Genomic DNA, 27791 nt, shown 5'->3' with positions numbered 1-27791 from the left:
AGGGAGCTCTTCTTAATATTTTGACACCAAAATCATGTCGATACACCTTACCGACTGCGAGTAAAGCCACCCACGCTTTAACTTGACAGACTGTATATCATAAATCTTCATTCTCCTAGTCATTTGGAGAATATTATTCATTTTTTGCATTGAAATAACCATCTTCAGTTGTATTATAAAAATAAATTTTGGTATTAAATTATGGGAATCAGGTATTTCCTAAGAGATTTAGGCTGAAATGGATTCCGCCCTGCTTCAGAATCTCTTGGTGGAGTCAAACCTCTGGCCCAACATTTGTTTAGTTTGTATTGCGACGAGAGCTTCTGATGATCTGAATCTAAAGATAACACCAAATATGGATCATAATGTGAAAAGACGCAAAGAAGTAGATTTACTGGACAAGGGAAAATGCGTGCCGTATTTAGTGTGTGATTACTATCGAAGAGAAAACTATAGGCATCTGCTTTTGAAGCTTAACAACGCAGTCAAAACAAAATGCTAGAACAACAAAAAAAGTCATTTAAAAGCTGAAAGTGTTCTACGTTAATGAGCTTGATGAGGTTTAAGTTAAGAAAAATTTTTGTGTTCAGAAGACTGACAAATGTAAAAAAAAGTAAGGATTTTTGGGTACATTTAAGACCAGCTAAGTTTAGAGCATTATTTCTTATACAAGGAACGATGGAAAAAATTTGACAAGATTCATGAGTATGAGGAAAACTGTTGTGAACCAGTTGCAGTTGAAAAAATTTTAAAAATAATAAAAATTGTTGCTTGAAAGTACAAAAATGCGCAACTATATTATCTTCAGTTCTAATACAGATATTAAAGCGATGCAAACTGCAAACTGTAATGCATAGGCTCTGTATTTATTTGCAATCGCCCGTAAGGATGTGTTAGTCTTATTTTTTGTGAAAATCGCGATATTTTTAGACATTTTTTTTTGTTGGAAAACAAGTGAGCGAAAGCAGGGGGCCCCTTTTTTTTACTGCCGACCGCTGGTCTCTTTCTTTGACCCGTGGCCAGGCGCCATCCGAGCATTCAGAACTAGGGGCCGTAGAATGGCACCAGCAGTCGGCAGTAAAAAAAAGCCCCCCCCCCCTGCTTTCTGTCACTTGTTTTCCAACAAAAAAAATGTCTGAAAATATCGCGATTTTCACAAAAAAGAAGACTAACACATCCTTCCGGGTGATTGAAAGTAAATACAGAGCCTATCAATTACAGTTTGCAGTTTGAATCGCTTTAATATCTGCATTAGAACTGAAGATAATGTAGTTGCACATTTTTGTACTTTTAGGCAACAGTTTTTATTATTTTTTAAATTTCTCAACTGCAACTGGTTCACAACAGTTTTCCTCATACTCTTCACAACAATTTTTTTTTATATAAACCTCTTTAAGCTCATTACCGTAGAAAACTTTCAGCTTTTAAATGACTGTTTTTTTGTTGCGCTAGCATTTTTTTGACTGACTTGTTAAGCTCCAAAGGCAGGTGCTTATAGTTTTTTCGCCGAAGTTACATAACATCCGGAAAGTCATACATGGAAATGGTCCGAAAGTTTGCCCCCGAACTAAAGATCTGCCATCACACACTTAAGAAGTCAATGATGCTGTGATCTAGAAACAGAAATAAGAAAGCAAATACACTTCTCACAACACGCTTTTTTAGATCTGCCACTTTTAGATCAGCTATAGTAGAAGCATTGCTTCTTTAATTTTTCAAATTGATTCTGCATATTTTTAGCAAGATAATAAGTATCAATCTCTGAAATAAATCAATATTAAAATAAGATTTTCGGTAAGGCAGAAACAATAGCTTAAAATATATTAAGAGGTCAATTTTTTCGTTGGTTAATTCTTATTCGTAGTAACTACAAACATAGTAATGTAAAAATATTAACAATATAAAATACAATCGAATAAAATTAAAAAGTAGGTATAGAATAAAAGTGTCCATAATCCCTGGCAGGAAGCAGTTATTTATCAAGGAAAACTCATTTTATATTAGCCGCATTTACAGAAATAAGCTCGCATCTAAGTAACTTATTGTGTAATATTTTTTCAATAGTAGTAGCTAACTGCAAACACTGTGGCTTTACATGAATATTAAAATGTTTCTTCATTGTTGCAAACTGATGCTATCAGATGTTAAAACATTTGTTCATTTATACGATATTGTTTTCTCGCATACATAAGGCTTATTATAGGCTTATTATAGGTCTTGCGGACCTAAAATTGACTTGTGGATTATTGGGGGTTAAATATTATTTAGATGTACTACTCTATAATTCTTTGAGATTGGGTGACATCCTACAAGAGTAGGATCCCAATATGTGCCACGATGAACTGTATTATTACAATATAATATTGTACCTAATCCAGAATCGTGTGCGGAATAAGTCAAATGAAACTTAGTTCTTCAGGGTTAAATCCATGTATGAGCCAAGGAAGGTTTCTTCTAGAATAATACCTAGACCTATCACGAAGCGAGGGCTAAGCAGGAGGAAGAGACCTGCCAGGGAAATGTTTTCTGTCAGGAGAATTAGATGTGCCGTAACGAGAAACCCCAGGTATAGGATTGCATTTAGGTAAACATTCGAACTCTAAGCTCAATTCTGCAAAAAGTAACAGCGTGTTGATTTTTAATTAAAGTACACAATTGTATGTTGGTATTAACTATGAACAACCTTTAAATGATAATTTAGGAAAGTAGGTATTAAAAGCTTTTAGTTGAAAATTATAATATCTTTGTTTGATAGGATCACGTCCCTAGGCATCAATTTCGTGTTCCTATTAAATTTGTTGCTTTTCTCCGTTCAATCATATTCGGTATTCTCTTTTTTAAAGGTTGTTTATTTTCCTGTCCTGTTTCTGTAAGTTCCATAATACCTTCGCATATTTCTGATACGTGAGGTATTTGCTTTCTAGTTACTATAGGCTTTCATATGATGCTATCAGCAATAATAGCATTATTTTTAGAAATGACCCGATTCATTTTATTTTTAATTTAGATATTTTCTGCTAAAGATTGAGAGCACTTATGGTTTATTGTTCGTTAAATTCTTAATATTGATTTTTTTCAACTTATTTTTTTCTTGATAATTTGCATTGGAATAAATTCTCGAACTAAACTTTTTCTCGATTTTATTTTCTACTTAGGTCCCGATTTCCCACTGCCTAACGTACCTTTAGGTACCCCCTCTCTCCCATTACACAACGTAAGAGTGTTAGCGAACTGATTTTTCTCATTTTACTCATTCTCCTTACTTTTTTTATTCTGTTTATTTACTATAAATTTTTCTTTTATTCTTATCTGTTTATTTTCGCTTAATTTTATTCTTCTTCTTTGCACTTGATCTGATTTTTTCCTCCGGTACATGACCAATCTGTTTGCATTCCTATTTTGCGCATTTATTTTCGACTATCTTTTGCTCCTAATATCTTAATTTTAATTGGTTCCGAATTTTCATTACGATGAGCTTCGATCGTATATCAAATCTAATTTTTAATCTAATCTAATCCTAATTTCCTAATCATGTCTGTTCTTATTATACCTTTCGAACTTAATTTCGGTATAATTATTGTATAAGTTTTTAGTGGCATGGTCTATTTTGACAAGAATTAACAATTGGAAAATGATACTTACTGCCTTGCCATTTTCATTAATTAATTTGTCTGAATTTGGTTTTTTAATCTCGTAATTGTAAAGTTTAATTATATTTAATAGATCCTGACCTATGTATGAGTGTGTCACACCGGCATCAATCGAAACTCTCTACAAGCACGCCTTAAAATTTATCATACCGTGTAATCTTGTTTCGTCGGGGGTATCTAAATCTGAATCTAATTTTTCGGCCGTTTTATTAGAATTTGAAGATGGATTTGCCCTTATAATCCTTCCTGATCTTTTTCTTTATCCTGAAAATGCCAACATTCATTTTTTATGCGACCTGATTTATAGAAAAAAAACATGCAATTTTTCTATGACTATTCCCAGATTGCCTTTGATCTCTATCTCTAGAGTTAGAACTCGCTACATTCTTGCGCGCTTGAATGTGCGCTCCTACTCTTTTCAATTAAGTTATTGTTAGCATTTCCGGTATTCTGCTTTTGATTATTTTTATTTGGCTCCAATTTTTGGTGACTCTTTTGCGAATTTTCTTTAGATGTGGAAAAGTTACTGTTGGTTCGTTCTGTCCTATCGCTCGTCGATTTTGACTTTCGTTATTGTTAAAGTAACCTCTCGCTCGTGGGTATATTAATTTTCACACTAATCAAATAAGGGTTACCATTATAAAATTGACCCCTAAAATGTTCTCGTCCTTTAAATGTTTTTCTTAATTCCCACTCTAGAATTTTTCTTGGGTGAATTGTAGAAAACAGTTTTCTAATGTGAGGTAAATAAGAACAAATATCTTGATCGTATTTTTTATTACTAAATTTTATTTTTTTGCGGAATCGCTATTGTTTTTGCGGGTTCCATTATCCGGTCTTCTCAAATTTTCAGTTAATCTAACGCTTTGTTTTGAATCATATGTATCAAATGTATGGCGCCTGTCCTCTTTTTATTTGCCTTCTCTCTCCTTAAATTGATTTTCTGACTCGGGCCATTTTGGTTCAATTTTATTTCCCGGATTGATTTCTGCTGAATTTCTTTTCAATTCAGACCCCCTATTTTCTTTTTCGAATTCTCGTCCATTTTCGTTTAATTTAAATGAACTATGTGCTCTTGGATTTTATTCTGCCTTAACCATATTTTCGTGTTATTTTACAACCAATTCACGTCTTTTCTTTAGGGTTTCCCTTTCTCTACTTAAAAATTCATCATAAGCTATCAATTCTTTTAATTCATTAATTACTCGCGCTTTTGTGTTAAAAAATGAATCGTCTTTATATGCTTAATTATTTCTAACACTGTGAACTCTTTCGACTTCTAACATAATTTCCCTATTTTGTCTGAGTGTTTTCTCTTTCTTTATTGGTCACGTTTTTAAACCAAATTTTTATTTTATATTGCTCTTTTTCCTTGTTTACATATTAAACAGTAAGTTTGCGGAAATAAAAGTTTTATAGGAAAATTTTCGGCACCTAATTCTACAAAAATAAGGGCTTGTCAAATTTTTTGTATTGTTAACCCTCTGATTAACGGAAGAAGTTAAAGAATAACTTTGGACAAATCTATTCTTGTCTCATTGAATGATCATTTATGAAGTCTGCGAACCCAAATTATGTCAATAAGCATTTCTCTAGGTTACCTACCGCCTTACATAAAAGAGATTCGATAAATTAATTTTCACCTCAAATAATAAATTTTTTCGTCCATCTTCAGGCTTAAATTTGGTAGACGTAACTTGCGTGAAATCCCTGCTTGACTGAACCTATTTCAAATTTCTTCGAAAACTCCAAACTCCTACACTTGCTCCTGGCAAATAATCACGGGCCGTTTCTGCCTCCATTTTTTACCTGCGATGGAGAAAAAGGGTCAGCTACTCCTTCTCACCTTAGATATTCGGATTAAATATATCGGATATGTAGAATAAGTATCTCAGATATTCAGAATATGTACCTTGGGTATTAAAGACTTGACATCTGCGGGTATTGCATCCAAGTATCTGGATTGTCGTCCCATAGTTAAATCACGGATTTAATCGTGCTTATTCACGATTCTTTGATGACCCTCCATCATTAGTCAATAGCGTGCGTATAAACGTTTTTTTAGAACGGAACATATTGATTGATCCTTTTATGTTCTCCCTGATTTTCTAAAAATAAAGCTTTCGGTAAAAAAGTAAAAAAATGAAAATAGACACAGTTTTCAGAACCATATTACTTGTCAGCAGTATAATTTAACATTAATTTTATTTATTAAACAATGTTTATATTAACAAAATTTATTAGAAATGAAATCTTTGAGTGTAATATAATTAAAATTCACAATGTCCCATCCAATATAACAAAATTAACCTAGATTTATAATATTAAAAATTACAAGGTTGTTTGTAATAATCAATCATATTCTTAGCCAAATTCATTTTTTATTAACCGAATTCACAGTGTATGGATCGCAGAATATAATATTTGCCAAGCATAAATTGATTAATTATATTTGCACTTTTTACGGCTCCTGATAACAAAATTTCACGGATCTAATTATCAAATTGCGTTATTTTTTTCTTCTGCAACAGCTTACTAAAAGCCTAGCCTTTTTTATTAGAATATAAGGACGTTTTTATATTGTTTCATAATGTTGCTAATATTAAATTTTTAATGTTAAGATTTGTCATTAATATTTATTTGTAATATGTTTAGTCGAATTCCAATAGAAAATAAGTATTCTATTTCACTTTTACATGTTCTTCAATTGTCTTATGATGTGGATAATTTTGTTCAACATATGGTGTTTACATGTACTGCTTTATAATTCTTTAATATTGAGTTATTTCCTACAGGAGATTCCTTGATTTCATGGCCATTCATTTTAAAAACTGAGCCACTGTAAATATTTATTTTCGCCCGTCTTAACCGCATACCAGCATCTGTTATAAAAATTCCACGAAGAATATTATTATTACGGTCAAATATTGCCACGACGTCACCAGTGCATGTTGTTAAAGCATTTCGTTCTTCGGTTGGCACAGGTGCAGGGGCACTAGATTTTGCTCTCAAAAAAATGTGTACATCAGGAGGAAAAATGTATTTGCAAACTTTGAATACCCTATGTGGATTGGCGTTGGGAATAAGTCGAATAAGACTTAGATCTTCAGGGTGAAATCCAAGAACGTACCAAGAAGGATGTTTGATAGGAGGAGACTTGGACCTATCATGAAGAGGAGGTTCGACAGGAGGAAGAGATATATGAGAATAATTTTTTTCATGAAAATTAGATGTGCTGGAACCAGGAAAATCAGGAATCGGGTTATCTTTAGTTGAGCAGTCGAACTGCAAGCTCAATTCTGCAACAAAAAAACAAAGTATCATTATTTAATTAATGTTCGCGACAATATTTCAGTATTGACTATTCACAATTCTCAAAGGGAAATTGAGACATGTTTGGTAGCAAATATTTTATTGGGTCAGCCAAAATATTTTAAACGTAACAATACTGAAACACAAGACAATCACGACACCATCTGAGCCACGATAACTTCTTGGATTTATATGTTTTCTTGCAAATACTTGACAGATTAAATTCAGGTAAATCGAAAAAATTTTAATTTAGTCCTACTGACGTGTTTTTTGTTGTATTAAAGTTTATGATTAACTTACAATTTTTTTGACGATGCCTGTATGATTACGTTTTTAGTTTTCTCTAATTTATTAACTACTTCTTAATTGTATGCAGAAGTTATTGTTTGTATTACTCAAACTAATTTCGATTAGGTAAATTTATTTCCCGATTCTGCGCCTTCTGATGTTTGGACAGATTCATGCTTGACTGCGTATGTCTCCCCTTCTAAGTGTCCTTTAAAGGCCTATAAGATCGTATTATCATTGCTGTATCATAAGTTATTTACAACGTGATTGGTTTTTTCTCTAACCAACGGCTGCGCATGAGCTCCACCTCAATTCGATCGATTGTCATGCAAGTATCGCTTCTCGTAGGCGGAAACCTTCCCACTTGTCTCAAATTTTTAAGCCAGAAGGAAAATTTTTTTCGAAAACGCAGTAAGGTCGATCACCTTCTACTTTGTATAAATATATACATATTATTTATGCTGTTAGCAATGTTTTTCCTTTAAAGACAATTATAAAAGAAGGATAAGATACGTGCTTACGCTACATGACCCATTTTCGTAAGGAACCATTTTTTAATTTGGATTTGTGTATAGCGTGAAAAAATGCGTAAAATCAGTGAGTTTAAAATAAAGATGAAAATTTAAACAAATCGGAGAGCAGTCTGCATTGCATACAAGAGGTCTGATATTGGTCTCCAGAAGTTCGATAAACGAACTATATTCGTGATCGAATTATACGCTCCGGCTTCATGATATTTGAGGCAAGGGTTAATCTTCACCGATTTTGCTCAAATATGGAGATCATTTTTATGGGCATTCGAAACAAAATTAGGGAAAGAGAAAAAAAAATAATAAAAAAGGTCACCCTGAAGTACAGGTACAGATAATACGCCATAGCGGGTAGGGTACCCTTTTTATGTGTGCAAAGTTGCTCCATGCAAAGATGTCTCATACCCGATTAGGACTAAGGCGGACATAGGCTAAATTTCCGTTTTATATTTAGAAAAAGGTGATTTGACAACAAACATCATCTGCTTGCCCGTCTTATTTTGAAATACTTGAATATATTTTTTACACAAACATAATTATTTGGCATAAATGACAGTTACGTAACTGCGATAAGGAGGGCCCGATATATTTTATCAGCAGGGGGCCCTTTATCCAAAAAATATGACAATATAGGTTACAAATCCATAGTTTTGGTAGCCCCTGATGTTACTGGGCTACAGACAACCTACCTCGCCAGTTTAGCAATGGTTACGTCACTGAATAACGAATAGATAAAGCATGTCGAAAAAGGATAATTTTTGCTGCAAAAAGATTCTGTTTGAAACAAATAAAATTTCTTTTAACCTTAAGCTTAAGAAGAAATTCTAATTTTTGTATAGCTCAAAGCATGTGCCTGAAATTACAGATATATCAGAACGATTATATTTACCAAAAGAGATGCAGAAAATCACCATAAACATAAAGAGTGCATAACAAATCCTCATCTTTTCAATTTATATAAAAAATGTATCAGTCTATTATTCAAGATTTCGATCAACACTTTAACTAAAAAATATTCTAGCGCCTCCTTTAAATATGTACGTAATAGATCCTACAGCCATTATCTTGATGACTATAAGCAGCATGCTTGTCTTTCTGACATATTTACATTTCATCAGATTTAGAATAAACGTATTACTGCTGCTAGGGTCTAAACTTTTCAATTATAGATCAAACAGCCATTAACAATAAAAATTGTTCTTATCTCTCTAAATTATAAAAACATCACGCCGTCTCCGCAGCCGTTTTTCTTGGAATCGACGATGTTTTTAGAGAAGATTGTAGAGCATAATATAGCACAAACTTTTATTATGATTGTAGATCAAGGTATTTTTTCTATCTTTACATTAACTTTTAATTACGTTAATTAAAACATTTTTACTGTAAAAAATCTTTTTAGTATTATAAATGATAAACTTCATCACTGTTAAGCGCACGTGTGTTTGCAGTACTGGTTCCACAGTGTATTGGAAAAACGGCTACATCTCGCTCACGAAAGGGGCAAGATTCAGAAGCCGCAGATGGAAATCTTACGTTTAATATTTTCAACGGTCAAAATTTAAAAAGTTTTTTTTACATTTTCTTGTACCTTTTTTTGCAGTGTTGGGATTCAACGGTTGAAATTTGTTAACGATTAAAATTTCTCATCCGATAAAACTTGTAACTTTCTGATAATTAATGTTCAAATTCAAAATTCGAAATCTATAAGATATATCTTTGGAGCCTTCCGAAATAATTTTGCACTCATCTAGAATTTGACTTTAGGGCATAAAATAACGTCTTGCTCGCGGCCAAGGACGGATCTTGAAAAACGTCTTAACAATTTAGTAGTTGTTATTTCTTTGTTAGGGAATATTTCAAGACTTAGCTGATCCCAACTATTTCCGCTCGGGCTGCTATACAATTCGTTAAATCTGAATTGATCTTCGTCTAAAAAATGACGAATACTTCTTAAGTAAACATAATGTTGTAAAATGAACAAAATTCCACTTCTTAATTTTTTCCAAATCATCTAATATTTTTATTCATAATTTTTGCTATTTCATGAATCTTCATTGCCCTAGTTATTTCTAGAATTTCTTTATTCATTTTTGTCACTAAAATAATTATTTTTAGCTGTATTATAAAAGAGATTTTGTTTTTATTGTAAGATTAGTAACATAACATCTGGTCAGTTATTTTCGGAAACGATGCGTAAGATCGCCCCCGAAATAAAGATCTGCCATCACAAACTAATCAAGTCAAAGATACTATAATTTCGAAACAGAAATAATAAACAAAAACAATTTTCACAACCATTGATTCATGGCCTCACTTGGTGCACGAAATTTTTTGGAAAATCGATTTAAAATAATTATTTACAATCTTTTTAAATATTTTGTATATATTTTTTTGGGAATTCATATAATTATGTCACCTATAAATACATAAATTGTCACGACTACATTGTACTTATGATTCAAATGCAAAAATGATAGTCTTATCTTGGATTGAATTGTGCATGCTGAAGCAGAACTGAAAAATCAAAATAATACAAGACGAGAGGAAAATATAAGGAAAGAGATTAAAATTTTTGCCTTCTTTTTCTTTCTTCTTTTTTTTTATTTTGGTGTTTTAAACTTGAATATGCATATTTAAAAACGTGTTAAAGTTTGATCGTGATATTTTTTTATCTTTATTTCGAATAACCCTTTCTATTTATGGGGAGCAGGCTTAGGTGAACTAGATATTTAATTAATAAAATACAGTCCTTTATTCTGAGAATTCCGTTTTCACTTGCTTCCGCTTTTATTTGAATTAATATACATTTGTTTCCTCAGAAAACTCTCCACTGCCTTTCTACCTTCAATGAATTTGTATGGTATATTCATAATTGGTTTGACTTTTTCCCCTCACTTGTGTCAAGTAACAGGGAGATAGCATCGTGGTTTTTTTTGCTGTTCCAACCTGCTCAAATGTTTCTCACCCTGATAAAGGTGTTTTATTATCAGGAATTACGCACATTAAATTAATTATTGTACGTGAAATAAAATTTTAAATTTGATTTTTATCTAATTGAAATTTCTTTACTTTTTATTTTAAAAGTATTTGAAAGTTATTATTGTACAAATTTGGGTAAACGTTATTATAAAGACATAACGGTAATTTCCACAATGATTTTTGGTTTCTTCTTTTTCTAAAGTATTATAGATTAACTCTGAAAATTAGAAGCTTAACGGAACTTACTTCATTCACTTTGCAAATAGAGTCTAGAGATTCTTTTAAATCAGACTATAAGGAGTGGGAATATGACTAGAAGTTTTAGGACAAAATCTTTTGTGACAGAGTTGATTTTTCTAGATTCTTGTAAATGTGTATAGAATTCCGTTTCCGATCCTTGATTCTTCGATATTCTAAAATACTATTAGATCGGTTTCATGTACGCAGCCATGCTTGTCTTTCATATCTCGAAAACATCTTTACGTAACAAACACGAACTGTCTTGCGTTTAACTAAATTATTCTAAATCTTTAAGCCTTGAACGTGCTCTCCATCATTGATTCAATTTTATTATCACTCGTTTCAGTGTTTAGATTACTGTAAAAATTATTCAAATTCAGACGATTTTTTTCATTAGAACAATACCATCGTTTTCTGATAAAAGGGGATCATATGCTACACAACAAAACGCGTCTTGTTTTAGCTGGAGTTCACTTTCTTGAATTCTTTTTAAACGTTTCTAAAAATCATCAGTTTTTTAGTTTTTCATGACTCTTGGGTCCAGACCTTTCATAAAAGCTAAAGAAGTGGATGCATATACGGGGTGGGTTTTTTAAATGGAAACTTTTAAATATTTAGAAAAATAGGCACTTTATGAAAAAATGTTATGAATGATAAGTTATTCACTCTAAGGAGTACATACACCGATGTTGAAATAGGTTCCCCCACATCGCCTCATGGGGTTGGGGGTGGGGGCAAGTTCGGAATCTTAAATGGGAACCCCTATTTTTTATTGCATATTCGGATTCTTTGGATAAAAATGCGTATGATTTATCTAAAACATTTTTCTCATTTCGCAGTTTTCTGTCCCCTTCGGGGTGCTCGATTAACGTGAGTCCCCTCGCCTCTCACGATTCGAGGTAATAAGGGAATCATCTTTTAATTTAAGGTAATGCTCAAAATGGTGACGTTCGGCTTCAATGCGCTTATTAATCAGTAATTCAAATGAATTTACACAACGGAGAAGTGTATATTCTTGAATTTCAGCACATGCACTTGTAATTCGGCCAATCACATTCTCAGGTGTTGTTGGTTTTTCTATGTACACTTTGTCTTTCAGATAGCCCCAAAAAAAGAAATCTGGTGAAACAAGAGCTGGCGATCTTGCAGACCAATTTATCGAACCGCCTCTAACAATCCAGCGGCCATTGAAATCACGATCAAGAACTTCTCTTGCTACCGCTGAATAGTGCGCCGGACTATTATATATAAGCAATATTGGCAGTTCATTTTCCAAAATGTCTTGAAATTTTTTAACATTTAAGTTACCTTCGATAATGTGGGAACCGATCAATTTGTTGCCAATTATTCCACACCATACGTTGATAGTCCATGGATTGTGGTGTTCGACTCCACGAAGCCACTGCGGATTTTCAATACTCCAATACAGGGTTGCTAACAAACTGAAAGCTTTAGTTGCCAGTTTTAGGGTTGGGAATTCGCCACAAATCACCAAACTGAAAAAATTCAATGTCGCCAGAAATCACGAGACAGACGTGGAAAATGCTGCTAAATTTTAGATAAAATAAACTTATAACATATTTATGATTTGGCACTCTTTGCCTTTAACCCAATCGTAATTCTTGCGCTCTACTTTGAATTTTCGCGTCTTCGCGTTAGCTTTTCTTATTCTTACATTTTGTTTTCGAAAACTTTGGCCTAAAAATCAATTATTAAGGACAATAAGCGTAAGTCCATTACAAGTACAAACAGTGATTTGCGCGTATGCTGATTCGTGTACAGTAATTAAAGGAGCTTGCATCACATGAACACATCTCAAACACTTGCATCTGATTTGTGTTCACTTATTCGTCCGTTTATTCTAATTGGCTTTGACTCCATCTAGGAACGGCATATTCATGATTCGTCCACGTTCGGTGTGATTGCCGCGCTTATTTGAAATTTGCCGGACCATTAAGAAATCGCAATTACTCAATTCAAATCGCCATGTTAGCCTTCAGTCGTCAGACCTTCAAAATATGGCCGCCAAACAGAAAAACAATCGCCAGAATGGCGAGATATTGCCAAGGTAGGCAATTCTGCTCCAATAGTGTATGTTGTTTCGATTAACTATTCCATGGTTCGTGAAAGACGACTTGTCAGGGAATAATACATAACGTAAAAAGTTGGGATTTTTTTTGTATTTTTTCACGTGCCCACTAACAAAAAGCTACCCGATTTTTCGAATCAACACCATGAAGTTCTTGATTTAAAGAGATATGATACGGATGAAATTTATTACGTTTCAAAAGTTTCCAAACACTGCCCTGAGACATTCCGGAATCACGAGCAATTTCTCGTGTACAAACATGAAGATTATTGTACGAGTTTTTTCTGAGGTTGAACACTTCCATCAATAGTAAATTTTGTAATAATACACAATGTACACAATAGTATGTCACAATGAAAATGGTGTATTTTTCATTGTTAATGTATGGCAGAATCGCAAGCGTGCATTCTCAGTAACAGTAAAATGAAGAAAAATTAAATTTCGTCGATTGCGGCACCATCTTTCGCGAAACGAGAAAAATGTTTCAGACAAATCAAACGCATTTTTATCCAAAGAATCCGAATATCTAATGAAAATAGGGGTTCCCATTTAATATTTTGAACTTGCCCTAATTTGATTTATAACATTTTTTAAGAGTGCTATGAGTCCTGAACTATTTATCAACAAAGCATATAAATACAAATTTGTTTAATCCAACAACTTGAAGTTTATGCACCTACTACTCTTCGAGCCCTCTTTAAGTTGAGAACAAGCGTATTTGCGTTACTTCCCAGTGTGCTTGTTCTGTCTAAATAATGTTTTAAGGTCAAAGCTGCACCCTGTTCTGGTTCCTCATGAGTGTAAGGTTTTAGCATACTTTTTTTAAGATCGTTTAGGTTGATAGATTCCTATAAAAAACGTCCATTACGCAATCAAAAATGCTATTATTAGAAATAACGCGAACATAGTCGTATTTAAGGTACTATAAGAGGCTCACTGTTGAATCGCTCGGTAGAGAATTTGAGAATCACTTTTGCATCTTGATCGAAAAAATTTAAACTCTTATCGCTACAATAGGTTTACCGATACTTCAAGATACTATTCTACTGTGTTAAAGAAACCACCAAGACTTCTATTGTTTTCACTGTATATTTACGATTCGCATAACGCTCCCGGAAAAGAGTCCGGCAGCCAGGGTAGGTAAGAATATCAGAGAGTGAACTGGACGAAATGTTAAAGGCGCCTATCGCTTTAGCCTTTGAGATTTTTTCCAAGAAACAAAATAACTGGCATTTAGTGATTAAATCAGAAGTAAAGGGATCTACATTTCTTCGGTTTGGTGTAAACTGCTCGCATCAGTTCCATATATCTCTGCTTAAACTATTAAGATATGGCAATTTAATTCCGCCCATTTATTTATATCAGCGATTACAGTTGTGCCATCTACACGAAGATATATTTCACAATAACGTAAATTTTATTCGAAGGACTTCAAAGCCCAAAATTCAGCTACAATTCTAAGATAATTAATATGCCGTAAATGTCTCCTTCATTTCATAAACCTTGGATTGACTAATTGTCACACGGGAATCCCCAAACACTTTTAGGCGCGTCTGAATACATTTCTTTGACGAAGAAAAACTGTCGTATTGAGTTAACCGTTGTTGATGAAATCAGAGTGTGACAATGGTCATTTGATAGTTATAATTACCTTCCGATCAAGTTATTGCGAGAAATTTAACTCTTTCTTAGTTTTTTGTGTAAATCATACCATAGGCTAAATGTGGACAGCCTGTCAATAATCTTCCTATTAATTGGGTGAATTGTCTGATGCAACAACAGAATCTTGAAATCAAACGAAAAAAGCTTAACTATTTTAAAAGTAATGAAAGTTTGAAGAAATAAAATTCAAAGTTATTTGGCACCATTTTCCTAAAGCCCTGTGGCAAAATCTACTAATCAAAAAAAAATTATATTATCTACTTTGCGATCAAAGCAGTTTGACACTAAATGTCTTCATTATTTAGAAAAATTAATTGCTGAACATTTTGGGCTTTATATAGAACTTTTTGGACTATTAAAACCTACGTACCATTGAATGACACATTATCCTCTGATTATAAACAAAATTGGGCCAGCCTCACAACGAGGGTTAATATTTGTAAAACAATAGATATCAAGCAGCCGCTAATGCTTGCAAATAGATTATTTTTAAATAAAGGATTTAATCCAGGATTTGCTAAGTTGTTCACAAATTTCTCATTAAACTTACGATGTAATATTGTGTTGTTATATGCATAAAATAATTTAATTCTATGAACATTTTATTTTTATAATTATTGGTACTATTCACATTCATACAGTCCGTTCTATTTTTATAATCGGAATTCAATAATAAAGCTACGGGCGAGTATTTATATTCATAGTCTCCTCACTCAAAAGTGGACAGCCAGGTTGAGCTAAGGGATAACTCACGAAATCATTCGATCATACGATCGATTGCGCGCGTCATCAGCTAATAAGTGGGGGTAGCGTGGGAACAATGCACCCTGTAAATAGATTGCGATACCGGTACCAGGTCTCTTTGCTCTTTGCTTTTCTTTGCTTGAATTTCCAGGACTTCTTACTCGAGGATCTACGAGGGGAGAGTCGCTTATTTCATTTATCCACCTGTCATTGAAGACAGAGTTTTAATTGAGGAAGCCTCATTCAAAAAGGACGCTGTCCTCTAATTGCAAACTTCCGTCAACTAAACTGTCCAAATTCATCAGAATTCGGATAGATAGACGTAAGTTTCTGAGAATTTAGTTTTTTTTAATGCATTATTGTAACGACTTTGCACTCTACGTTCATGTGTAGACCTCGTTGTGCATATTTGCAGTTTAGTGTGGGGACTTTAAATGAGTAAAAAAAATAGTGTGCGTAATTTTACTGTAACGACTTTGAACTTTATCTTACGATAAAAAAACCTCGCTGTGATTGTTTGCTGTAGCTATTAGAATTTACATGGACATTTTTACTTAGAATTTTTATAAAAATGGAATCAGAAAATAACTCGTAACGACTTTGCACTTAATTTAATTGTTAAGACCTCGTTGTGCGAGTGAAATTCAGGGGAATTAATAAAATAAAATGGATCTAAAAAAATATATAGAGGAGAATCACAAAGTCGGTCCCCAAATTTAAATAAAATATAGTTGTAATTTCTCGGAACGACTTTGCACTTGACGTAAATGTTAAGACCTCGTTGTGCGAATAAAGTGTAATGAGGACCTCGTTGTGCAAAGTAACATAAAAAAATATAAACATTTAAATTATGTCAAATAATTTCAACTAGCTCTTATGATCGAGATCTATCACTAATCCACGCTATCATCTCTCCCTCGAGTGAATCCACAGTCTATGATTTTTGTTGTTTTTTCATGATTTAAAATTTCAGTAGGAAATTTTATTCTAAAAATAAGATCTACTTATTTTCTTGTGGTAAAAATAATTTTTAAGTATAATTTTAAAATGCTTAGGGCTAGTTTTAATATCCTATCAGTATTGCAATCAATGTATTTTATTGGTTTAATTTTACTGGAAAGGAAAAAGTGAACGCAAATTGAACGAATCTCTAGATCAAAATGAATATCTTTGAGACAAGTTTAAATTGCAACATTATTATTACCAAAAATTTATACAGTTTTTGGCATATGTAACATCACTTATTAAAAGCAGCCAAGTGGAGTAATCAAATGAAGAATATGAATAAACACAGTCTATCCCCGGTCAGCGAAAAGCAATAATGTTTCAACAGGATATTACTACTTAACATCATATATGATAAAGAGTAGCATGCTAAATGATTCACTTAATATCTGGAATATTTAAATTAAAAATCTCGGATACTTAAGAGTAATGTCAAAGATCTTACAACTTTAAAATTCTTGGTTTCTTCCTTTAATATCTTAGATATTCAGATGAAATATTTCAGATATTCAGAATAATTATCTTGGATATTAAAGACGTAATATCTGAGGATATTAAACACAAGTTTCTGTTTGGTCATCCCACTGTTGAATCACAGATATATTACGACTTTTTATCAAATACTAACCGCGAATATACAGTTTGCTCACATAATTCTCATCAATTCTAGATAGGCCAAAAAAAGAGCCTATTTACAAATCTTTGGTGATCTTTCACAAACCAAATGAAAATAGTCACAGTTATTGAAACCATAGTACTTGGCAGCTGTATTTAACAATTATTTTATGTATTAATTTATTTTGCTTTTAAAAAATTCAATGAAAACTTTTAACCTAAATGTAATAAATATGTCCAATGTCCCATACAATAGAATAAAATCATACTTAATGTGTAGAATAAGAAATTACATGACTGACAGTGATAATCATTTATATTTTTAGCTAAATTCATGTTCTGTTAGATGAATTCACAGAATGGGACTCGAAGAATATAATCTCACTGTGAAAAAGAATTTAGTAATCTCAACAAAACCATTTTGTTGAGCAGTTTTTGTTGTCCGAGCAAAATTTTGGTTGTTAGCAAAACATTATTTTGCTGGGCAAACAAAATATTTGGTTGTTACAACAAAATTATTTTCCCAAGCGTAATTTTCTCGTCCTGAACATATTTCTGTTGAGCCAACAAAACTATTTGGTTAGAGCAACGAAATATGCAGCCACGCATTTGCACTCATTCAGTGGGACCACATGCACAGGTGTACAAGTTCATTTTCATTATAGCGGATACTACTGTTCAAGTCGCGTGTTCTGCTATCTATATACGTGCTATTTAAAGTAGTTAAGCTGCTGTGAATAAGCATCATAAATGACGCAACCCGTCTAATTCTGGTAAAGTGGGATCTACAATACTTCATCAGCAACTTCAAAAGTAAGTATCCAACTCTTAATCTAAAATGTATACGTAAAGACACGTTTTAAAACTTCGATGCTATATGAACTGTAACAATGTTTCTATTTTCATATTCTGGACAAGAAATGAGGATATTCCGATTATTTATTTTGTATATTTAATATTTTTATTTTATACCTCCAATCAGTTATCCATAATTTATGGCACAGTAGACTCTACTACACTTCTCGTTACGACACTTTTCCTTTCCCGATTTCTCCTTTGTTCGCTTGCCCTCACTCTTTGTCTCATCTCACGCACAATACGCGACCACGTTGCGCCTACCACGACGAACACGGTTTGACGCAGGCGAGAAATGGTTATCTGACACTTCATGTTCCATTCCCCTACAACCCTGAAAACGAGAAGTGTCGTAGAATCCACTGTATTTTTTATCAGTATAATATGACGATTTTTGTGCTCTTAACACTTTAATTAGTTTTTAAAAAACTGAAAAGGATCGTAGGGCACTGAAGAAAGATTTAAAACTAGAGAATGATAAAATAATGCATTTTTTAATGTGTAGAGTTATAATTAATATGCATTTGTAATGTATTTAGTTGAATTTGAATTGAGAACAGTATTATATTTTACTTTTACATTTTCTTCAATTGACTTATGGTGTGTATAATTTTGGTTCACATGTTGTTTACATGTACTGCTCTATAATTCCGTAAAATTCGTTGATTTCCTACAGGAGATTACTTGATTTCCTGGCCATTCAATTTGAAAATCAAACCACTGTACATGTTTATTTTCGCCCGCCTTAACCGCATACCAGTTTCTGTAATACAAATTCCACGAAGAACATTATCATTACAGTGGATTGGCGTTGGGAATAAGTCGAATAAGACTAAGATCTGCAGGGTGAAATCCAAGAACGTACCAAGAAGGATATCTCGCGACAGGGGACCTGGACCTATCACGAAGAGAAGGTTCGGCAGAAGGAACAGATCTGTGAGGAGAATGATTTTTGTCAGGAGAATTAGATGTATGGGAGAAGGAAAACCAGGAATTGGGTCGTCATTAGGTAAGTAGTCGAACTGTAAACTCAATTCTGCAACAAGGAACAGAGTATTAGAGTATAAGTATTAGAGCGTGAGCTCGGCCTAGATTCGCTTGACTGTCATTTAAGTTTCGCTTCTCTCAGGCTGGACCCTTTCCAGTAGTCTCAAATTCTTGAGCAGAAGGACGAATTTTTGTGAAACTGCAGAAAGGTCGATCACCTTTGGCTTTTTATAAATGTATATACAGTAGGACTCGTCGGATCGGGACGGACCGTGTCTCCACTTTCATGCATACAGCACTGACTTCCGTCCCGTGAAGTCTGCTGCGTTTAAATGCGCGAGCGCCTACTCATCCCGGTCCGTGGAGAAGTTTACGAGTGGGGTCTACATCCATTCGAGGATTTCGATGCGACGAGTCTCGATGCGACAGGTCCTACTGTATATTAGGTCTACCCTTAGCACAGTTTTTTTCTTTGTGATGCGCTGATAAAATAAGGAAGAGATACGTGCTCATACCACCATGACCGTTTTCCGTAAGCAACACTTCTTTAATTTGGATTGGTCTGCAGCGTGCAAAAAGGTTTTTAATCCGTTAATTTAAAAAAAAAGATGACATTTTAAACAAATCGGAGAGCAGCCTACATTGCATAGTCTGTTAGAAAAAAGTCGCAAAGCCACACCGGGAAGTAAAAGTTTTTCCCTCTGCAAGTGAAGTGTGTCATCTCTATCATCTCTATCATCTCTGTCGGTAAGAAGTTCTTTTTCAAACGTGAGAGCACGAACCCGAGCCCGTCCGACGACTTCAAGATTTGTACTCGATAGTTAACTGGCTATTCGGAGGAGTTTTTAAGTAAACTAAATTTTGCAGAGTTTCAAGAGAATGAAAAAATGCTCAAAATAAAAATACTTGGACTTATACTCCATGCCTCTAAAGACTTCCGGCAAATAAAAACAATGAAAACGCTTTTTGCGTCCTTAGTCCGACCTATCTTAGAATACGCCTCCGTGATCTGGGCTCCGCATCAAAAAGTCTTTAAAGATAAAATTGAGTCGATTGAAAATCGTTTTCTGCGAGCGATTGCGATCAAAGTGAAGATCCCTAGTGAGACTGCCCTAAGATATTGCAACAAATACCATTTTTAGTACCATCGAGAAGGTTGAGAGATGTTCAATTGTTCGAAATACCTAAATACAACACAGATTATGCCTCACACACCACAGTGACGGAAGTGTGCAGTGTATTCAATTCAATTAACGAGATTTCTTACGACGTAGATATCTTTAACCAACCTATTAATCAATTAATTACTACGATCATGGCTTTCGCACATGTAGCAGGTCACTGTATTCAGGTATTTCACAATTTCTCATTGATGCGCATATGCAAACTACCCGATATTACTTTACTAATTTTTATAAATATTCGCAATCAATATGTGAATAACCGTTAATAAAATAAATCAAATCAAAAAGACAAATTTTCAACCAAAAAAGGTCAATTTGGAGGCAAAAAGGAACAACAGATTTTTAACAAAATAGTTAAATTTTTAAATAAAAACAATATTTTAACGAAAATTGATCAATTTGAATTTTCAGTTTAGGAAAATATTTTTTCAACAACAAGAAATCAAATCTTCAAAAAAAAATTAAATTAACACCAAAAATAGAACAGTAAATTTTTAGATAGGAAATTAAAATTTCCACAAAATAGTTTCATTTTTGATCGAAGAAATGAATTTCCAACTGAAAAATATTAGTTTTTCAGAGTTAGTTGTTTGGTTTGAAAGTCACAGTATTTTGCTAACTATTGGATATATTTTTATAATTTCATTCTTAAAATCTATTCCCTGATCTATTCCCTGATATATTTGCTGATCCATTCCCGGAATTTTTCTTTTAATTGGATAAAATTGTGGAAATGTTTTAAAGTTTTTTAATATATCTTGAGAAAGTTCTGTTACTACTCTAGTCAGACCTTCTAAGCCTTCTTATCTTTAAAAATTATTTAAATTTTCCTGATTTCCTTTTAAATTTTGGCAAAATTAAAAACATTGCCTTAAAATCTTCTAGGTTTTTCCATTGCAATTTTTGAAATCGTTGAAAGCGTACTTATATATTTTTAAATAATTTAATTTAATTAAAATAATCGTTTGAACTGTATTTAAATCTTTTTAAATAATTTAATTTAATTTGAATGAATTAAGAAAAAGCTGTGAAAAAAATTGCGCTTTTATTGTAGAAAATACAATTTTTATCTGAAAATTTAAATATTTCTATTTTGGTTAAATACTCATTTTAAACATTTTTATATTTATTTCTTAAGTTAAAAATGTAACAATTTTGTTTAAATTAACAGAACGAGCTCTTTTTCAGTTAAATATTTATCTTTTTTAACAGAAAATTATCATTCTTCTTTTGTTGAAAATTTGTTGTTTTTTTGGTCGACAATTAACCCCTCTGAGTTAAAATTTCACCTTTCTGGTATAAAATTATTCTTCTTGTTTAAAAATTCAACTGTTTTATTTAAAAATTAATTTCTTCGGTTGAAAATGCATTTTTTGGTCAAACTTATTTTATTTTCGTACAAAATAGCTCAAAATTCATGTATGATTGTAAATTAAACCATTTTGCTGAGAAATTTTTAGTTCAAATTTATTTTTCAAACTAATAGTTTAACCGTTTTTCGTTAAAAATCGATCTATTTTTTAAAAAATTCTCTTTTTGTTGTTATTTTAGAATTGATTTAAAAATGTTTGAATTTCTGTTTTCGGTACAAAATTATTGGTTTGAAAATTAAATTATTTATTTGCAATTCAATTTTTTTCTTGAAAATTCAACTTTGTGGTTGAAAATGTATTTTTTTTGTTGAAAAATCCATTTTTGGTTAAAAATTTATCTTTTTAATGTAAAACCCAACTATGTAGTTAAATATATAACCATTTCGTTGTAAATTTGATTGTTTTCTTTTTTTTTAATTGGAGAGTTTCATTTTTGGTTAAAAGTTTACATTTTTCAGTTAAAAGTTTATCTTTTTAATAGAAAATATTGCTTCTTGTTTGAAATCCATCTATTTTAATTCAACATTAATTACTTTAGTTGAAAATGTATTTTTTGGTAAAAATTATTTTCTTTTGGCATAAAATGGTTGAAAGTTCATGTATGTTATGAATATTAAACTATTGTGATGAAAAATGTTGGGTGCTCAATTTATTTTTCAAACTAATAGTGTAACTGTTTTTCGTTGAAAATTGATCTCTTTTGTTAAAAATTCGTTTTTTTTTTGCTTTAAAATTGATCTTAGGAATGTTGAATTTCTGTTTTCGGCAGAAAATTATTGGTTTAAAAAATAAATTATTTGTTCGCAAATTGAATTTTTTTCTTGAAAATTTAAATATTTTGTTGAGACTTTGAATTTCTGGAGTTAATAATTATTTTTCAACTGAAAGTGTAACTATTTAATTTTTCGTCCTATACTCATCTTTTTTAGTTCAAAATTGATCTATGTGGTTGAAAATTTATGTATTTTGTTGAAAATTCTTTTTTTTTTTTAACAATATTGCCCCTTCTTTCGTTTCTAAAGATTACAATTGAACAATTTTCGTGACATTTTCTTTTTCTGGAAGAATGATTTTTTAGTTCAAAATTGATCTTTTTGGTGGTAAATTATTCTGCTTGTTTGAAAAATCATCTGTTTTAGTTAAAAATCAATTTATTTTGTTGACATTTCATATCTTTTTGGAGTTGAAAATTAATTTTTTCAACTGAAATTTAATTATAGACTAAAATTTTCAGTGAAAGAATGTGTTTTTAAGTCATTTTTTGTGACAATTTAACTATTTTGTCCAAACATTTATTTATTTATTAAACATTAATTGGTTTCTAAAAATATAACTAAGATATGCGGGACAAAATTTGAAACATTTTATACCCAGAAAGCTGGTCTCCTATATCTATTTAAATACAGTAAATTATATTTTTCTCTTCACAATAAGTCCAATGACTCTACGGTCATTCGGAATTTCGAGACCCGAAAAAAATTGAATAGCATCTAGATCGTCATTCGTGATGTCGGGAGTGCTCGGGTTCCTGCTCGTGCATTTTCGGTTTTACACGAGGCTGGCATTCGCAGCAGCTCTATGCATCGCCCATGTATCTGTATGTGGTAGTTGTTATTTTAGCATTCGGAGAGACATCGTAGCTTAAATAAAGCCAACAGATGGTCCTCCGATCTGGTAGGCCTGATTTAGTATTTTTTAAAATATAATTTTTTATTATTTTTTTTTTATTTTTATTATTTTTTAAAATAGTATTTTTTTACATATTTAAAATTTTAGTATTTTTGCATAGCAGAAATACTAAAATTCATTAAAAACTTAATAATTTTTATAAATACAGAAGGAAGAATAAAGTTTTAAGTAACAATAAGAGCAGCTGTAAACAGTAATCTAAAAAAAATCATGAAAACATGTAATTTAATATTAGGAAAATTGAATATAAAGGTGAGACTTTTGAAAACAGTTTGAATTTTATTCATGTTTTTCAATTGCTTGTTTTTCTAATGTAATTAAATTATTTTACAAATAAGTGCAATGTTTGAAAATTTCAAACGTTCATTGGTGATATTACTTGACTAATACCAATAGTAATAATAATATTCAAGCATTAATAATTAGCCTTATAATATACTTTTTTATCAATTTATCTAGACATTCCCGCTCTCTGAAAAATGTGTATCTATATATAATTCATTTTCATTCAGGGTGGTGACTTCAACGGGAAACCGAGAAATGAATTAAAAAACTGGGAATTTACTTCTGATCGTAGAAAAATTCAAGTCCTCAATATTTTCGTAATTTTTGTCAATTTAGACAAATAATTTTTACTTTATCTACAGTGGCAGGACATATGAGTGAAAATAATAATCTTTTGTATATTAGGTCAGGGACTTTCGGTGAAGAAATAAAATTTTCCTTCGGACAAGGAATTCTCGATACGGAATGGAATTATAAAAAAAATAGAAACTTGGATTTAAAAATAAAGAGTTTAGAAATCCCTCTTCCGAGTTAAAATTCATCACAATTTAAGTTCCTTTTTACAAAATTAAAAAAATGAGAGTGCTTAGAGAAGTTTTTCGAAAAGAAGTAGTATTTAGAAAAGGAAATATTTCTAAATTATAATAAAATTTTCTTAACATTTTTTGTTGAGAATTTAAACTTTTTTCTTTAAAATGCAAATACTTGCGGTTGAGAGCTGCACTTTTTTTGAAAATTAATTTTATTTTTGAAAGATTCATCATATTAATTGAAAATTCATATCTTTATTAAAATTATAACTAGTTTGTTTATAATCCATTTTTTAACTAAAAATTAAACTATTTCAGTAGAAAATGATTATTATTTTTGTGATTGAAGATTCATTGTTTTAATAGAAAATTAATTTCTTTTATTGAAAAATGACCTATTTGCTGTTATAGTATGAGGTACAGCGCGGAGCTACACATTTAAATTTAGTAGGCCAACATGTTGTAATCACAATAGAAATATCTGTCACAATTACATCAGAAATAGCGAAAGTAAAAGAAAAACAAAATTCATGAAACAGCCTCGTTAAATGTAATTAATAATATTAGCATAACTTTTGTAAAAATTGTCCAAGTCGGTTTTTAAATTAATAGATAACTTTTTTTGCTTTTTAATATAAAGCATTTCCATGAATTCCCTCTTTCTCTCATTACTTTCTCGATGCAAAATTTAAACATCATCATAGTTCGTTGCGGTCCAAATTTGGTGATGGATTGTTGTTTTTTTCAACAACAGTTTGCATCAATTTGATTATTGGACGTTAAATAGGATTTTTAATTTGGATTTTAATCTAATTTAAATTTCTTTAATTATGAGTCCTGTTTTCATTCGTTTAAAAAATTCCCGTTTCGTATTTGAAATTCTTTGCCCGAAGGGAAATTTAATTTCTTTATCAACTCCTTTCTATTAAATAAAAACGATAATTATTCTGTCTCATATGCCCTGCCACTATAGATAAAGTAATAATTAATGTAGTTCCCGTTAATTTCCCGTTTTTTTCTCGGTCTGAAACTAGCCGGTTTCCCGGTTTCCTGCTTAAGAATGCACCTGATTGTAAATAAATTATATATAAATATGTATATTTTAGGGGGCAGAAATTTCTAGATGAATGAATAAAAAAGTATATTATAAGGCGAGCTATCAATGTTTGAAATTTGCATCAATTACAATTGTTTATAAAATTAATTAATTACATTATCAAAATAAACAGTAGAAAAATATGAGTAAAATTCAAACTGTTTTCAAAATACTCAATTTTACATTCAATTTTCCAAATAATAAATTACATGTTTTAATGTATTTTTTTGGGTTAATAATTACAGCTGCTCTTATTGTTACTAAAACCTTTGTTCTTCCTTTTACATTTATAAAAATTATCAAGCTTTTAATGAATTTTAGTATTTTTGATATGCATAACAATTCAAAGACAGGGCTGCCTGATCGGAGCGCTATCTAACGGAATTATTTGAATTACGGTGCCCCGTCGTATGCTAAGAGAACAGAAAGATTGCTGGAGTTGCATAGGGCTGATTCGCAGCCTGTAACAGAGCTGACTCGCCGACACGCTACACCGGCAAACACAAAGTACACCAAACACTGAAACAATGAAATGGTAAAATGTAACCTTGGTCGACTCGCACAAGCCTGCACTAGGGACCCTGTAGTGAGGGACGCGCCAAAAGCTATGTGGAGGTGGGAGTTGGACGAAATTTGGAGTCAGCGGTAGAACGCGCGATGTATTTGAACGGCAACTACCACGACAAACGCTAACCATATCAAAGGTACGGAGGCGTGAAACTATAGCAAATTTCAATAACTGTAGAGTATCTGCTATTAGAACGAAAATATCGCTCTCTTCTCGCTCAACCAATCCGCACTCAGCTGCCTGTTTGGCACATCCCTCATTACAGGGTCCCTAACCACATCAAAATGCCAACAAGCACTATTCACATACCGAAGCGCGAAGTTGTAGTAAACTTTGGTATAGTATCTTGATTTGGAACGGAAGTGTCTCGTTCTCGCTCGACCAATCCACAGTCAGCTGCCCGATTGGCGCGTCCCTTACTACAGGGTACCTAGCCTGCAGAAGTCAACTGCCCGTGCGCGCGCAAAGCCAGTTATCGATTTTATTTTTCGCCCCGTCGATTGTATGTTTCTCAGTTCGTCTCAGTGTTAAATTTCACACTGTCCAGTGAAATTTAAAGCTTAGATTGCGACTTTTACATCTCCTCGATGTCATTTGTCAGTATTTTTAACACTAGGAAGTTGAGATTGCTGATATTCGATTAGGACTGCGGTGGGCATAAGCCAAATTTCCGATTTCTATTTCGAAAAATGGCGATTTGATAAAGAAAATCGTCCACTTGGCTGTCTTATTTCGAACCTACACTGCGAAACTTAGTACTGAAAAAATTACTAAATTAGGTTACAATCGAGGGAATAAGGTGATAATTCGTATATTTTAATACAATAATAGTAAGCTATGCTATTTTTATATTAAATTTTCCTTTTGATAATACGAAGTGTATGTATTTTTTATAGTCATATCCTCGATAGGATAAATTAGTGGAGACATAATTAAATTATATGAAAAGAGTAAAAGTAATAAGTACCTAAAATAACATAAAAGACTAAATTTGTAAGAGGAATTGCTATTGTCTGTAGGAATATGAATTATTCTATGACACTTTCAATTTTTTGTATTATGGAGTAAGACAAATTCGGAAGATCGCTGTCGAATATTATTAAGTGACTTAGTAAGTGAGCCTAGCGTTGGACCGAGTGCAGCTGAGCGTGAATGATGTCAGTCGATCAACGCTCTATTGAAATTCCTTAAATTATCACTCCCTGAAGTTGGTTTGATGCAAAAATCATTATAACAATAAATTAGGATAATTCAAAAAGTTCCAATTGAAAAACAAATTTTCCATAGTGAGCAAAAATTATTTTTAAACATCGGTATTGGATATTTGATAACGTTAAGATATAATGCTTAGAATTTTTAAAATGCCATCACTGTGTATAATTAGTGAATAATTTAATGGAAATCAATTTGACTGCTAGCATTTACTTCATAAGGGCGATAAATTTCTGGATCGCATTATCTAGTTCAGCAGAATGGAATATCGCCGAGCTGTCGAGTTGGAGACCCGTCTTTGATTCCCACCAGCTGTGCAATTGTATTTTAAAGAAATATAATAGTGCGAAAAAGTTTAACATCCCATAATAAATAAGTCTGAATTTTGCTTCCTATGCTTGTGTGAAGGATGCGTGTGTCATAACCTTGAACGTGACGCAGCACACGTTGGGTTTATTTTTTGTCGCCAACTAATATGACTGCACCAATTGAGCCCAAGGTGGCCAACTGTTTCAAGTAGAAAATCCCAATCGAGCCCATGAAAAATCACTAAAAATCACTAAAGTTAGAACATTAAAAAATCACTAACTTTTCACTAGATTTTATACTTTAAAAGGTGCGAAATTTAAATTAAAATTATATTTCAAAAATAGTAGAAAAGTGTAATGATAAGCTTGCAATGCAAAAGTTATACTTTAAACATTCATAACTACTATAAATTTAATTATATTAGGCGTATTATATAAAAGAGTAAAAACTGTATTATGAATTTCATTGCCTATTTCATAATAGTGTTTTTCGCCATTTCTTCTTTGTAGAAAAATATGCACTATTATCGTAAGTGTTATTTTCAAAAATTATCGGGAAAAATTGAAATAAGAATAAGTTGAACAAAGAT

The sequence above is a fragment of the Belonocnema kinseyi genome, chromosome 1 (genome assembly GCF_010883055.1).
Source record: "Belonocnema kinseyi isolate 2016_QV_RU_SX_M_011 chromosome 1, B_treatae_v1, whole genome shotgun sequence".
NCBI lineage: Eukaryota > Metazoa > Arthropoda > Insecta > Hymenoptera > Cynipidae > Belonocnema > Belonocnema kinseyi.
This window is presented reverse-complemented; position numbering follows the sequence as displayed.